Genomic DNA, 12,087 nt, shown 5'->3' with positions numbered 1-12,087 from the left:
GTCCTTCTGCTGGTCTTAGCTTGGTGGGGATTTGGGTGAGTGAAAGGAAAGACTTTGCACCTCCAAAGGGGAGACTAGCAAGGCAGGCAGATGGAGAAGCTCCTTTTTCCCACCTTGGACAAAGCAAGAGGAAGAAGGAGATGGTGGTTTCTATGTTCAAAGTATATAATGACCTTGCTGTGGCTTCCACCTGTGAGCTGCAGAACAGAGGGGGGGAAATCTGCACTGTCTTTATTCTTTGCATTGAAGTGAAATGACTTCAAAGTTTGGACTGGACAGCAGCTTGCTAGCCTGTTTTTTTTTTTTTTTTTTGGGGGGGGGGGTTGTATGGGGCCTGGGTTCTAAAATGGATTTCTTACTTTTGACTGCAGTCAAAGAAACCTTCTTCTTTCCTGAAGGGCAGGACCTGGTAATGTGAAAGCTGAAGAGGAAGTCCCAGGGTGGACTCTTCAGCCCATGAAACAGTTGAACAGTTTCAACATTCTAAGGGCCATCTTATTGCAAGGTGTTAGATCACTGCTATGAAAACAAGGCAGGGTGTGGGAGGTGTCACTTGGACTCCCAAAAGAAGAATCAATCAACTTTGGACAAAGTCTGTCTCTTAAAGGTTCTAAGAAGATTTAGCACTTGTAGGGAAAGAGGAGGGGGTCCCATTTTGGGTTAAAATGGAACCTCCAGCTCCACAGGCAATATACCTCTGAGTGCCAGCTGTTGGGGAGCAACAGTGGGAGAGGGAGCTCCACCCATCTTCTGCCATTCATTCCTTTGAGGCATTGGGCAGTCACTGTGCAAAGCAGGGTGGATGGAGCACAGCTCTGACCCAGCAGGGCAATTCTCACTTGGATATGGCTTGATCTTCAGCAAGACTATGGCATTGTGTGCCTTGGAGCTGTAAGGGGCTTATAAGGAAGTGGGAGACTGTCTTGAGATGTGTATCAAGGGATGCTCTTTGGGGGAGCCTAAGAAGAGCCATGCTGGACCAAGCCAAGGGCTCATCTGCTCCATCTTCCTGAATCTCACAGTGGCCCACCAGCTGCCTCAGGGAGTGCTCAAGATACCCATATCAGGTTTCCACTCCCTTGCATCTGGTATGTTGGAGGTTGTTGGCATCCTTCAGTCTCGGAAGACCATGGTGTCACGCTCTGAATGGTGGTTCTGGAACAGAGTGTTCTCCCCAGTGCGCAAAGCCTCGGTAAAGTAGGTATGGAGGATAGGCTGTTACCCATGCAGCAAATCCCCCCTCTCCACATCGCTGAAATGGTCCAATGGAAAGGCAGAGGCCAATACAGTTGGTTCCAGCGGCATCGCAGGAGTTGCCAGAACGTGACTGTGTTCAGCCATGAACTGCCTCAGGGACTCTGGCTCCGGATTTTGCCTCGAGGTTGACTCCTGAAGCCTTTTCCATAACTGGATGTAGCCACAAGGCAGTGGAGGTTTGGGATCAGAGTTTTCCTTCTCTCAGATGAGCTGCCTTCCCAGGCTAATGAGTCCCATCTACCCAGTGGCTGTTTAGTCGCCTCTTAGGACAAGTACAGCCAAACTGAGGGCCTATTCTTATCCCCAGCCCCCAGGGCAATGTTGGAGGTAGTCTACTTCTAAAACCTGGAGGTTGTACTTAAACCTCACAGCTTGTAACCAGTGATGGACCTTTCCATGACCTTTTCTCCATAAATCTATCCAATCCCCTTTTAAAGGCATCTAGACCAGGTGCCATAATTACATCTTGTGGCAAGGAGTTCCACAGATTAATTGCATGCTGGGGAACACCTGGAAGGCAGCTGAAACTATGTTCTCTTGGCATTGTCCTCAGTGTGGGTGCAGGGGATCCTGTTGGGGAGGCTGCTGAACCCCCTCAATTCCCACTGGCTACTTCCAGGTGATCCTCTTTCTATTATTTCCCATACAGAAGCTCAAGGTTGCAATCTTGACCACTCTCTAGAGCTTTCTGCACCTTGGTGTTGCTTTTGTGAGGTGTCCCTTGAAGAAGCCCCAAAGTCCTGCTAAAGACCTGTAAGAATGGAAGACTCATCTCATGTCCTGCAGCCCCAGAGCATCGGTGAATCCCATACACAGACTGAAGAGGGGAAAAGGGACCCTGTTGCAGGACGTGCAGAGGAATGGGAAGTCAAATGGCAGGAGTTGCTGGAGGAAGTGAGTTCCCAGGAGATGCTGGAGGAGGCTGCACTCTGAGGCTGAGCTCTACTTGGCCTCCTTTGAGCAAGGCACAAAAACCTTCTGGGTCCCAAGAAAGAGTGGACCAAGCATCACACAGCAGAGCAGAACCTTGCTATCCTGCCACTGGACTTGCAATGTTGGCTTGGGGAATGTGGCCCTCAGACCTGCTCCAAGGCAGTGTCCCTAGCCAAAGCTTTCTCATGTAGGCAGCAGGAATCCAGGAGATGGAGAAAGCAGATGAGCTGTTTCCCCTGCTCGCTGGTCTGTCTGCAGTGGTTCCTGCCTCTGTCCACCTGCTTCAGTCTGGGTGTTGAACTAGATGACCTAGTGGGTCCCTTCCATCTCTAGGATTCTATAAGTGGAGCTGTGGGATGTCCCTGCCTGGGTAGAGTGGCGTCTCCCTAGTCACTTGTCTGGGCTTAACTGATGGAGTCTTCATCAATGCTCTGAGGGCTGGTGATTCATATGTGTATGTGAGAGAGATGTATAGCTAGCAAAACTCTTAAAAATTGGAATGCTCGAAATATGTGGCCCTTCTTGACAAGGTGCAGCTTGAAGTTGCCTCCTTTCTGTCTCTCCTCAGGCGGCCTCAGTCCCTTCATTCATTTTCTGGCTGAGTTCCACGTGCTGTTCAGCCCTGGCCCTTTCATGAGGCTGCCTGATGTGGTTTGCATCAGCAGCAGATGAGGGGTCCAAACGGGGGCCAACTCGGGGTCCTCCACCACCAACATGTGCCCCCCAATGAAAGCCTCACTCAAACGAGAAGCAGGTCATTCCCCTCCTTACCGTGAGCCTCCTGCGCTGTGAAACTTGGACATGCTGAACTTCCAGTTTCAGTGACAGGTTCTCATTTACAGCCTGTGTCCCTGTAATTGAAACCGGAAGTCCTGCATGTCCAAGTTTCACAGCGCAGGAGGCTCACGGTAAGGGTTTGGTTGGGATTTGGTAGACCTGAGGTGGCATCAGGTGGCGTTCCGACCCAAATGTTAACCCTCAGGCAAGTTGTCCAAGTGCCCAGTTCCAAACGGGTGATGCTGCTCTCATGCTGGCTGATCTCTGCAGCCTTGCTCATGTGGGGACTGAGTGCCTGAGTCCTGCTTCCATTGAACCTGCCTGGGGGTTAACCTCTGGACAGAGATTCTTCTGTGCCCCTCCATCATCCAGCCTGCATCCAACTGGGATGTGGTAACTGGTTTCCCCAGAGGCCGGCCCAGGATTGGGAACAGCCTCCTGAGGAGACTCTGCCTCGCTCCTTTCTTGGGAGACTCTTCTTTGTACTGCTGTGTTGGTGCTGCACATTCCTGTGGATATTTGCGATGTGCTGGTGTTGCGCCTAGTTTGTGTTGGCTGCCTTGAGTGCTGACTATGAAATGGATAAAGGTCGGAGAAATGCATTCAGGGAGAATGTTCACTATTGGGTTCTGAGTCTCGTGGTGCAGGACTGTGGGCCAAAGCAGGGCCAGTAAGTAGGCAGGGGTAGAATTGTCCTCTTCATGTAGCCCTTCCCCTGCAAGCCCCCCAAGACATCCTGCTCTACCCTGAAACAGCCCCTCTCTCTGCTCCTGCAGGTGGCAGCTGAGAGTTCCTCCTCCGCAGTCCAGAAGGCTCCATCAGGCTTCTTGCAGGAAGAGGATGATGAGCTGAGCCTGTTGGGTAAGAACGGAGGTGCCTTTTATTGTCCAAGTTTGGACCCCTTTTTCTGGGCCAACATTGGCTCTGTGTTGGCTTCTCCCTTCAGGGATCTCAGCACCTCTCCAGCGCATTCAGAGCAGGGCTTTTTCACCCTTTTCTCTGGCAGGCCACACTTCTCTGCTGCCACCAGAGACAGCTGATGTGCTCATAAGTGGGCAGCAAGACCCATAGTACAGAAGGGACTTCCCTACTCACAGCTGCCTCCTTATCGCTCTTCCATTCTGCATCCTCCATGCCTCTATTTTTGCCATGGAAAAAAGCGGTGATCGGGATTGGGTGGAGGGCTGATCGGGCCTGGGAAAGGAATAGATTCGGCAGTGGTGGCACACGCCGAATACTGGTCTCATCCTGGACCTGCTCCACCTTCCTGGGTCAAAGTGGACTTTTGGCAGCACTCTAGCTGGTGCAGGTCCATGTTGACCCATGGGGGTGACTACGGGGCAAGGGAACAAATGTTTCCTTACTGCAAGGTGGTCTCTACTGGCCAAAAATCCTCCACAGGATATAGCGGAAGCTGGGCCCATGCTGCTACATCACCATGTGGGGATTTTGTTAGGTTAGGGCTGCCTGAGCTGGGGGAGGCTATAGGTTGGGAGAAAGGGAATGAAATCCACGTGCATAACTGTGAAGGGCTTTGTTTTTTCCTGGGCTCTTACCAAGTTTCTCTCCTCCTTCCTGAAGGGTGGATGCTGGGCTCGGAAAATGAGAGGGTTGCCCCAGGGATGTTGTTGGACAGAGATGCAGAAGATGCCCTTTGGAGTTGGGAATGCCCATGGGGACAAGAGGGAAACCCCACAGATGAAAAGATAGAGAAATTGATTCCCTGTCTGGGAGGAGCCCTCCAGGAACAAGAGAAACAAACAGAAGAGAAGGGGAGTGAGTATCCTGGCGATCCTGGCAGCATCCTCGTAGAGGGAAAGCTCAACAAAGCCTTGTTGCTTGAGGAGATCTCCTGTCAGAGGAACATTTCTGGATGTGGAACACCCAGCACAGGGAAAAAACTGTACCCGTGTTCGGAGTGTGGTAAGACCTTTGCTTGGAGTCCAAACCTCAGAGTGCATCAAAGAACACACACAGGAAAGAAGCCATACAAATGCCTCCACTGCAGCAGAAGCTTTGCTATCAAATCAAATCTTACAGCACATCTAAGAAGCCATACAGGAGAAAAGCCATATGAGTGTTTGGAGTGTGGAATGAGCTTCACCAGGAAATATTCCTTTAAAAGACATCAAAAGGTTCACACAGGAGAGAAACCCTATGAATGCACTGACTGTGACAAGAGCTTTAGGCAGAAAGCACAACATAGTGCACATTAAAGAACCCACACAGGAGACAATCCTTATAAATGTTCTCTGTGCGATAAGCGCTTCATGCACAGAAAAAACCTTGCACATCATCAAAATCTTCACACAAGTGGGAAACTACATGTGCTCCAAGTATGAAAGGACCTTCAGCCACAGTGATAACCTTAAACTACATGAAAGAACTCACAAGTAGCAGGGGGAGACTGTCCCATGCAGTAGCAAGAGCTTGGGGGAGGAATCCAGCCTTGAATAATGCAGAAGATGCCGCATGACTGACTGGGACATGGGTGCAGTTTCAGCCACAGCACAGCAATTCCTTCCTCTCTTTTAAAGAGTCCACACAGTGGAGAATATCCTGCTGGGATCTCCCACCATCATCTGTTTGGGGACCTTCATGGTAGTTTTTAATGGCATGTTTTAGTGGATTGTTTCCGTGGTTTGCATATTTAGAAACCATGGAGAAAACAGGGATGTTCCAGCTTTTTCCATTGTGCAACAAAAGCCATTGAGTCCTTCTCCCAGCAGTGAAGCTGTTCAGGGATTGTAGTTCTGGCTTTTGTGATAACTTGGCTGAATTGGATTTTTGGAAAATCAGACAGAGGACTGTGGGTGAAAATTCAATTCAGCTGTTGGATGTCATGGAAAAAGGTTTTTCCAATCAGTGGGAGTGTAAACTGTGTTTTCTACATTTATTGTGTTCTTTTTAAATTAGGTTTCTAGCTGGGTTGGACTCTTTTTAAAATCAGAAACTGGGATACAAACATTTTGCCTTAGAAATAAATAGGATGAGCCAATTTTGAGATACACATTTTATCTGGGAGTTGCTCATCTTTCTATTGGAATGTCTATGCTTGCTAATAAATCTACGTATATTTTTCTCAACTTATCCTCTTTATCAAGGTGTCAGAGACGTTTCAGTGCTGCTGACAGGTGGAACAATTTCATGTAACATGTAGTTTGTCCCTGTAGGGTGCAGACGTCCACCCAGACATCAAGAGCTTGCGTAAAATGGAGAAGAATTCATTGAAATGATGTTCGTTCTCGGATGGTAAACATTTCTTCAAAAGTACCTGGTCTTCAGTGGCATCACTAGGGGTGTGTGGGGGGTGTGGGCCGCGCCAGCTGACGCACGGGGGGATGACGCACCCTGGGGAGAGGATGTGCTAACATCACAGCTTCGGGAGCCACCCATCCTGCCATACACCGTTGGATGCAGAATGTCCAGCAGAATGCAATGCAGAAAACGGAATTGAAATCGCTCCTTTCGTTCAAATGTTATGGCCAAAAAATCAGAAGGAAAAAATGAGTAGATCCCTATGGAAAGTGAAAGTGAGCAGTTTTGCATGTTTACTCATGATTAGGTGTACTTGCCATAGTGCATTGGAAAGGGCAGGCTGAGAGGAATCCAACGACACCAGAATGGTCCTGATCCAATGAATGCAGCCCCCAAAAACGCCTGAGAAGGAAGTCCCTCCCTGCAAAGTGTTGCAGTTGTAATAGGAGCTGGAAGAAGTTATTGGGCACTGACCTCTTTTGGGGCACTGACGTATGGCTCTGTTTTGCTCCCCCTGCTGGGAACGGCTCCGAAGGGAGGGGCTGCTTGCCCCCCCGTCAGACGGGGTGCACCGCCCCCCTCCAACTACACCACCGGTGAAAACACAGTGCTTATTTTTTATCATCAGCTTTTTAGTAACTTCACTTCCTGCTTAAGGATGCTGCTTCCTATCAGCTCCTCCACTCAGGTCATGAGGAGAGCCCTGGGGCCAGCTAACCCTGTGTCAGCCTCAGAGCCCAGTGCCGTGAGGGGGTTACAGTACCTTTCCTCTTCTGCTGCCTCTCAGGAAATCCTTCCTGGGGCTTTGAGACTCCTGCCTCTGTCAGAGATCAGGGAGTCTGTCCTCCCCTCATCACCAGCCCGACTGGAGTTTTAAACTTTGTGCTTCCCATTCCTCCTCTGTTCTTCCCTCTCCCCAACTTCAGGTTCCTTTTCATATGCCTTGCCTACCCTGGTCTCCCTGAGTCCTGCGGCAGCCTGCAGCAGGAGGTAGCCATAGCTGGCCATTGGCATTGTTTCACCCAGGTCTGTTGTTGACCAAGGCCATTGCACCCTGTTCTGGGCCTGTGGTCCAAGCCCCACCCCTAGAATGGAGTGTGGCATTGCAAGGAGTTTGCACAGGATGAGGATGAGGGCACCAGGATGAGGTCTCTTGTTATCTGGTGTGCTCCCTGGGGCATTTGGCGGGCCGCTGTGAGATACAGGAAGCTGGGCTAGATGGGCCTATGGCCTGATCCAGTGGGGCTGTTCTTATGTTCTTAACTACAATTCCCAGGAAGCCTTGCAGGTCTCTTGTTATCTGGTGTGCTCCCTGGGGCATTTGGTGGGCCGCTGTGAGATACAGGAAGCTGGACTAGATGGGCCTATGGCCTGATCCAGTGGGGTTGTTCTTATGTTCACAGTTGGGTCCTCATTGGACCACATCTCGTCGAACCTGGTCTCATAGGACAGGCTGTCCCTCTACTTGGGCTGGTGGTTCGACTGCCCCGTCACTGCAGGTGAGCTCGAGGTTTCTCCCCCCAGTGTGTTTCTGGGAGTGAGTCTGGTCTCAAGAGTCCAGTGCTCTGCAGCAGTGGCTCCCAAACATTTAAGCGTCGGGACCCACCAAAAAAAGTTTCATTTTTTCAGTCACTCTGTGGCTATAGCGGGGATTGGGCAGCAGTGCTCCCCCCCCTTCAGTAGCAGGTTATTTAACCCTTGAGACACATAGCCTAATCTGCCTTGTCAGTTTCTTGACGCACCAAAAATTGACCCACAACCCAATGATTAGACTGGCTCCCACTGTCAGCAATAAAGGAGGAAGACTTTGGGACACCTTAAGAGGATTCCTCTTTGTGCTAATTTGAGGCTTTATCCTAAAGTTGTTGTGGCCCACCAAAGGGAGCCTAATTTCCAATATACTGTTCCACAGACTTCCAAATTTTAAAACTTTTTATTGTCCATCTGCCTATCCCAAGGATGAGAGAGTCACCTCTATGGACTGGCAGGGGATCAGACCCCAAAGCTAACAGTGAAATCCTTAGAAGCGGAGCACAAAGTCCAGATTTGCAGTATTTGCAAAAAGTGCTTGTTTCCTGAGCAGGATAATTGTGGTGTAATGCTGAATGCTGCATCATTGAGGGACAGTAGTAAATATTTGTACTAGTGCAGCATACAGAAGTGCCTGGCCAGGGAGACTGGCAGCTTAGAGGATCAGGAGAAAACGGGAGAATGGCAGTCATGATCTGCAGCTTCTTGAGGTGTCCTTTTGATCTCCTCCGGTGTACTGAAGTTTGCCTCTGTCTTTTTGCATCATAACACTTGAGAGATGATGTCTATGTCTGCTTGATAGCATAAGAATATAAGAAGAGCCCCGCTGGATCAGGCCACAGGCCCATCTAGTCCAGCTTCCTGTATCTCACAGCGGCCCACCAAATGCCCAGGGAGCACACAGGACAACAAGAGACCTGCAAGGCCTCCTGGGAATTGTAGTTTAAGAACAGCCCCACTGGATCAGGCATAGGCCCATCTAGTCCAGCTTCCTGTATCTCACAGCGGCCCACCAAATGCCCCAGGGAGCACACCTGATAACAAGAGACCTCATTCTGGTGCCCTCCCTTGCATCTGGCATTCTGGCATAGCCCATTTCTAAAATCAGGAGGTTGCGCATACACATCATGGCTTGTAACCTGAGGGGTGTTATGGGGTGCTGGCATAGATGTTTGCAATGCTGAAAAGTCCCATCTGGGCCAGGCCGACGGTGGCACCTTGCGTGTCCACTGCCTTCTGAAGTGGCATGATTTTGGCAGCCTCCCCGCTTGAGCCCAATTCTTGAACTTCAAAATATTGGCTACAGTATAAGTTCAGTGCACATTCTCCTGCAAATCTTTCGGCACAATCGTATTAAAAAAAAAACAAAAAACCCTTGCCAATGCAGTCACACACACACCCGCACACATTGCATCCTGTTGTAAAAGTCCCAGACATTTCCTCCAGGTAAGGGAACACTTGCTTCATTCAGCCATTTGCCTGAATAGCTCTGCTGGAACTGCACCAGGGATTTTGCAGGTGCAAATTTTGCACCTGCAAATTTTGCACCAGGGATTTTGCAGGTGTGCTCCCTGGGGCATTTGGTGGGCCGCTGTGAGATACAGGAAGCTGGACTAGATGGGCCTATGGCCTGATCCAGTGGGGCTGTTCTTATGTTCTTAAATTCAAGTGGACTCAGGAAGGGAGATCAAGACCTGAAAGGCAGTTAAGATCATGGTGGTGCCCCTGTCTCCCTTTCCCATTTCAACACACACATTTTGTCTCTGCAGGGAAACGTGCAGAAAAAGCAGCCTACGGAGCAGCATCAAGTGAGTGCCTCCTTCCTCTTGGGAGTTCTGAAGTTCAAAAGTACTCTGTGTGTGTGTGAGTGAGTGAGAGCGCTTGAGTGCATGCATGTGATGATCAGACTTGTTTGGAGGTGATCCATCTGGTAACCCTGGTAGCACAGGAGGCAGACATCCCAAAAGCAAAACAAAAATGTTTTAAGCCCTCGCCAAAATGCCATGAGCGAGGGGGTCAATTTTAATCCCCCTGGTAGGGAGTTCCATAACTGTGGTGCCATTACTGAGGAGGCTTGCCCCCGCATCCCTAAACCGAACTCAGAAATGATTGAATGAAATCAGATTTATTAAGGAGGCGTATAACAGGCAGATACCATTACAGTGCTCAGCTTTTGAATTCTCTGATGTTAAGATCTAAGAACGTATTGAATAATTTATAGTTTTTTACCCTCTGTGAATGATTTGATGTCTAAGAAAGGTCAGTGCATTATGAAAGCTTTGGCCAAAGACTAAGCATTCAATGGTATGTCCTTTCAGTGCACTTTTAAAATTGGAGGTGATATCTTTCAAGAGGCAGGGGGCTCTCAGAAACTGCAGACTGACCCAGGGCAATAGTGCTTAGTGGTCAGCATGCCCATTCCTTTCCTGCTCCCCTCTCTCCCCTGCTGGGTCACAGACTTGGTAGAAGATATCCATTGCCACTGGCCAAGACAATCAGGCCAGGCTGAGGGGGGCTGTCTGGCCAAAACCCCTTTCCCAGGAAAATACCGAATCCCAGGGGTTCCTACCAAAATCATCACAGTAGCATCTACAGAGCAAGGAGATGTGACAATCCACGGTCCTTCTTGTACCAGAAATCAGGCAGACCAAGGATTAAAATATAACCAGTTTTATTGAAGATTAACCAAAAAGGATTTTTTTAAAAATAGCAAAAGAACAAGGCAAGTAAAAAAGGTGGAACGTAAACGGTTAGTGGTTGGGTCCCTATTGGGAGAAATTACTGCAAGTGGTGAGCAGATGGAGCTCCAGCTGCTAAGCTTGGAATGGAGAAGAGCAGGGATGTGTCAGAGCCACTTCCTCGAGTTCCACTTCCTTACAAAACCCATCGCCGCTGTCACCTCCCTCCCAGTTCACATCATGATTTCCAATTCTGCCCTCGGAGTGCTGAGCACAGACAGGAAGGTATCTGAGCTGGGCAAGGTGGGAAGCATGAGGGGAAAGAAGTGGCAGGTAGGAGGGAGGGAGGGTCACCTGCAATAGTCAACCCAATGTTTTGCAGCTCTGCTCTGAAGTCTGAGTCTCACTGTCGTCAACAGGGCTTCCTTCCAGGTAACTGAAAGACACTAGTAAGAGGACTGCACATTCATTCTTTGCAGCCTAACCTATGCAAACAGGAAAGGGTGAAGAACTGCCATGGGATGGAGACATACAGGTAGTTGGGGGGGGGGGAGGCAGGCAGAAGAGGCTGACCTCATCAGAGTGATGATGGTGGACCCCAGCTCAGCAAGGTGGTAGCAAGTTGCTGTGTTGGCGGCAGCAGCAACACACGGAGACACCAAGTCTCCCCTCACATAACAATTCCCCCTTCTTCTATACCTGCTGGAGTAGTAAGCTGGCTCCTTAAGCCCTCTTCCTGGGCTATCCAGATGTTTTCCTATCACTGGAACCACCCCCTCCTTCACTGGGCTTCTCCCCCCCCCCATCCAAAGAAAAAAAAATCAAGCCAGTCAATCGATCTCATATGTTCCATCTAAGATGGACAAGACAACACCCTCCCCCGGTCTGCTCCGCCTTCTTCTGGTTCCCCCCCCCCCCAGCCTTGTGTAGCCTTCCTCCTCTGCACCTCCAGGAGCCAACCCACCCTCCTCTGCTGCTCACACTGGCCTGAATGTAGGTTTCTGGATCATCACAAGGTCTTTCTGGTCACTGCAGAAGCAGCAAGAAGTAACAAGCACACAGAGACACACAGCAGACTGGGCTGGTGGGCCAACAGGCTCAAGTTCGGAAACTCAAGTCAACAAATCCACTCATTTCCTAGAAAAAACACAAGCAAAAGTCGGTTCCAGGTTCAAAAGACGTGTAACTTGAGTCCGCACAAGTCGTGAAAAATGCATGTTTTTGCAACTTGAGTTCAAGTCATCTGAGTCACAACCCATCCGTGGAGAAGATAATGCCAATGAATGGAAATCCTAAGGAACTGCTTGACTTTTCCTGACTTATTTCTCTGAGTTACTTCAGTTTCAGATATTTCTTCAGAAAGCAGTATCTTCATCTCTTTGTGCTTTCTGCCTCTGAAAGGCTGCTTCTCTCCTCCTGGACTCCCAGGCAGCTGAAAGTGATGTTCACTCTCTTCTGAGTGGGCTGTCTTTACGTTTGGCTATGACATCACATGCCTACCCGACTGTAGAACAGAGCTCCCCAGGGTCTCTGTCTTCCCCTGCTGGAGGAGAACTGGCAGGAACATGAACCGATCAATAGGCTTATTCCTGTCTCTGGTAGGAATTCTGACTCAAGGGAAGAGAAGACCCCCATGGCCTTCAACAAAACAAAG

General features: G+C 49.5%; 1 protein-coding gene across 1 annotated transcript in view; it reads right to left on the bottom strand.

Annotated features, from left to right (window-relative positions):
* The window catches only part of LOC136640323 (zinc finger protein 850-like), a 48,413-nt gene that overhangs the window by 20,713 nt on the left and 15,613 nt on the right, over positions 1-12,087 (bottom strand). The gene's annotated exons all lie outside the window — the stretch shown is intronic.

This window comes from Tiliqua scincoides, chromosome 2, assembly GCF_035046505.1.
Source record: "Tiliqua scincoides isolate rTilSci1 chromosome 2, rTilSci1.hap2, whole genome shotgun sequence".
Classification (NCBI taxonomy): Eukaryota; Metazoa; Chordata; class Lepidosauria; order Squamata; family Scincidae; genus Tiliqua; species Tiliqua scincoides.
Note: the sequence above shows the minus strand (reverse complement) of the source record. Positions and strands in the feature narration are given on the sequence as shown.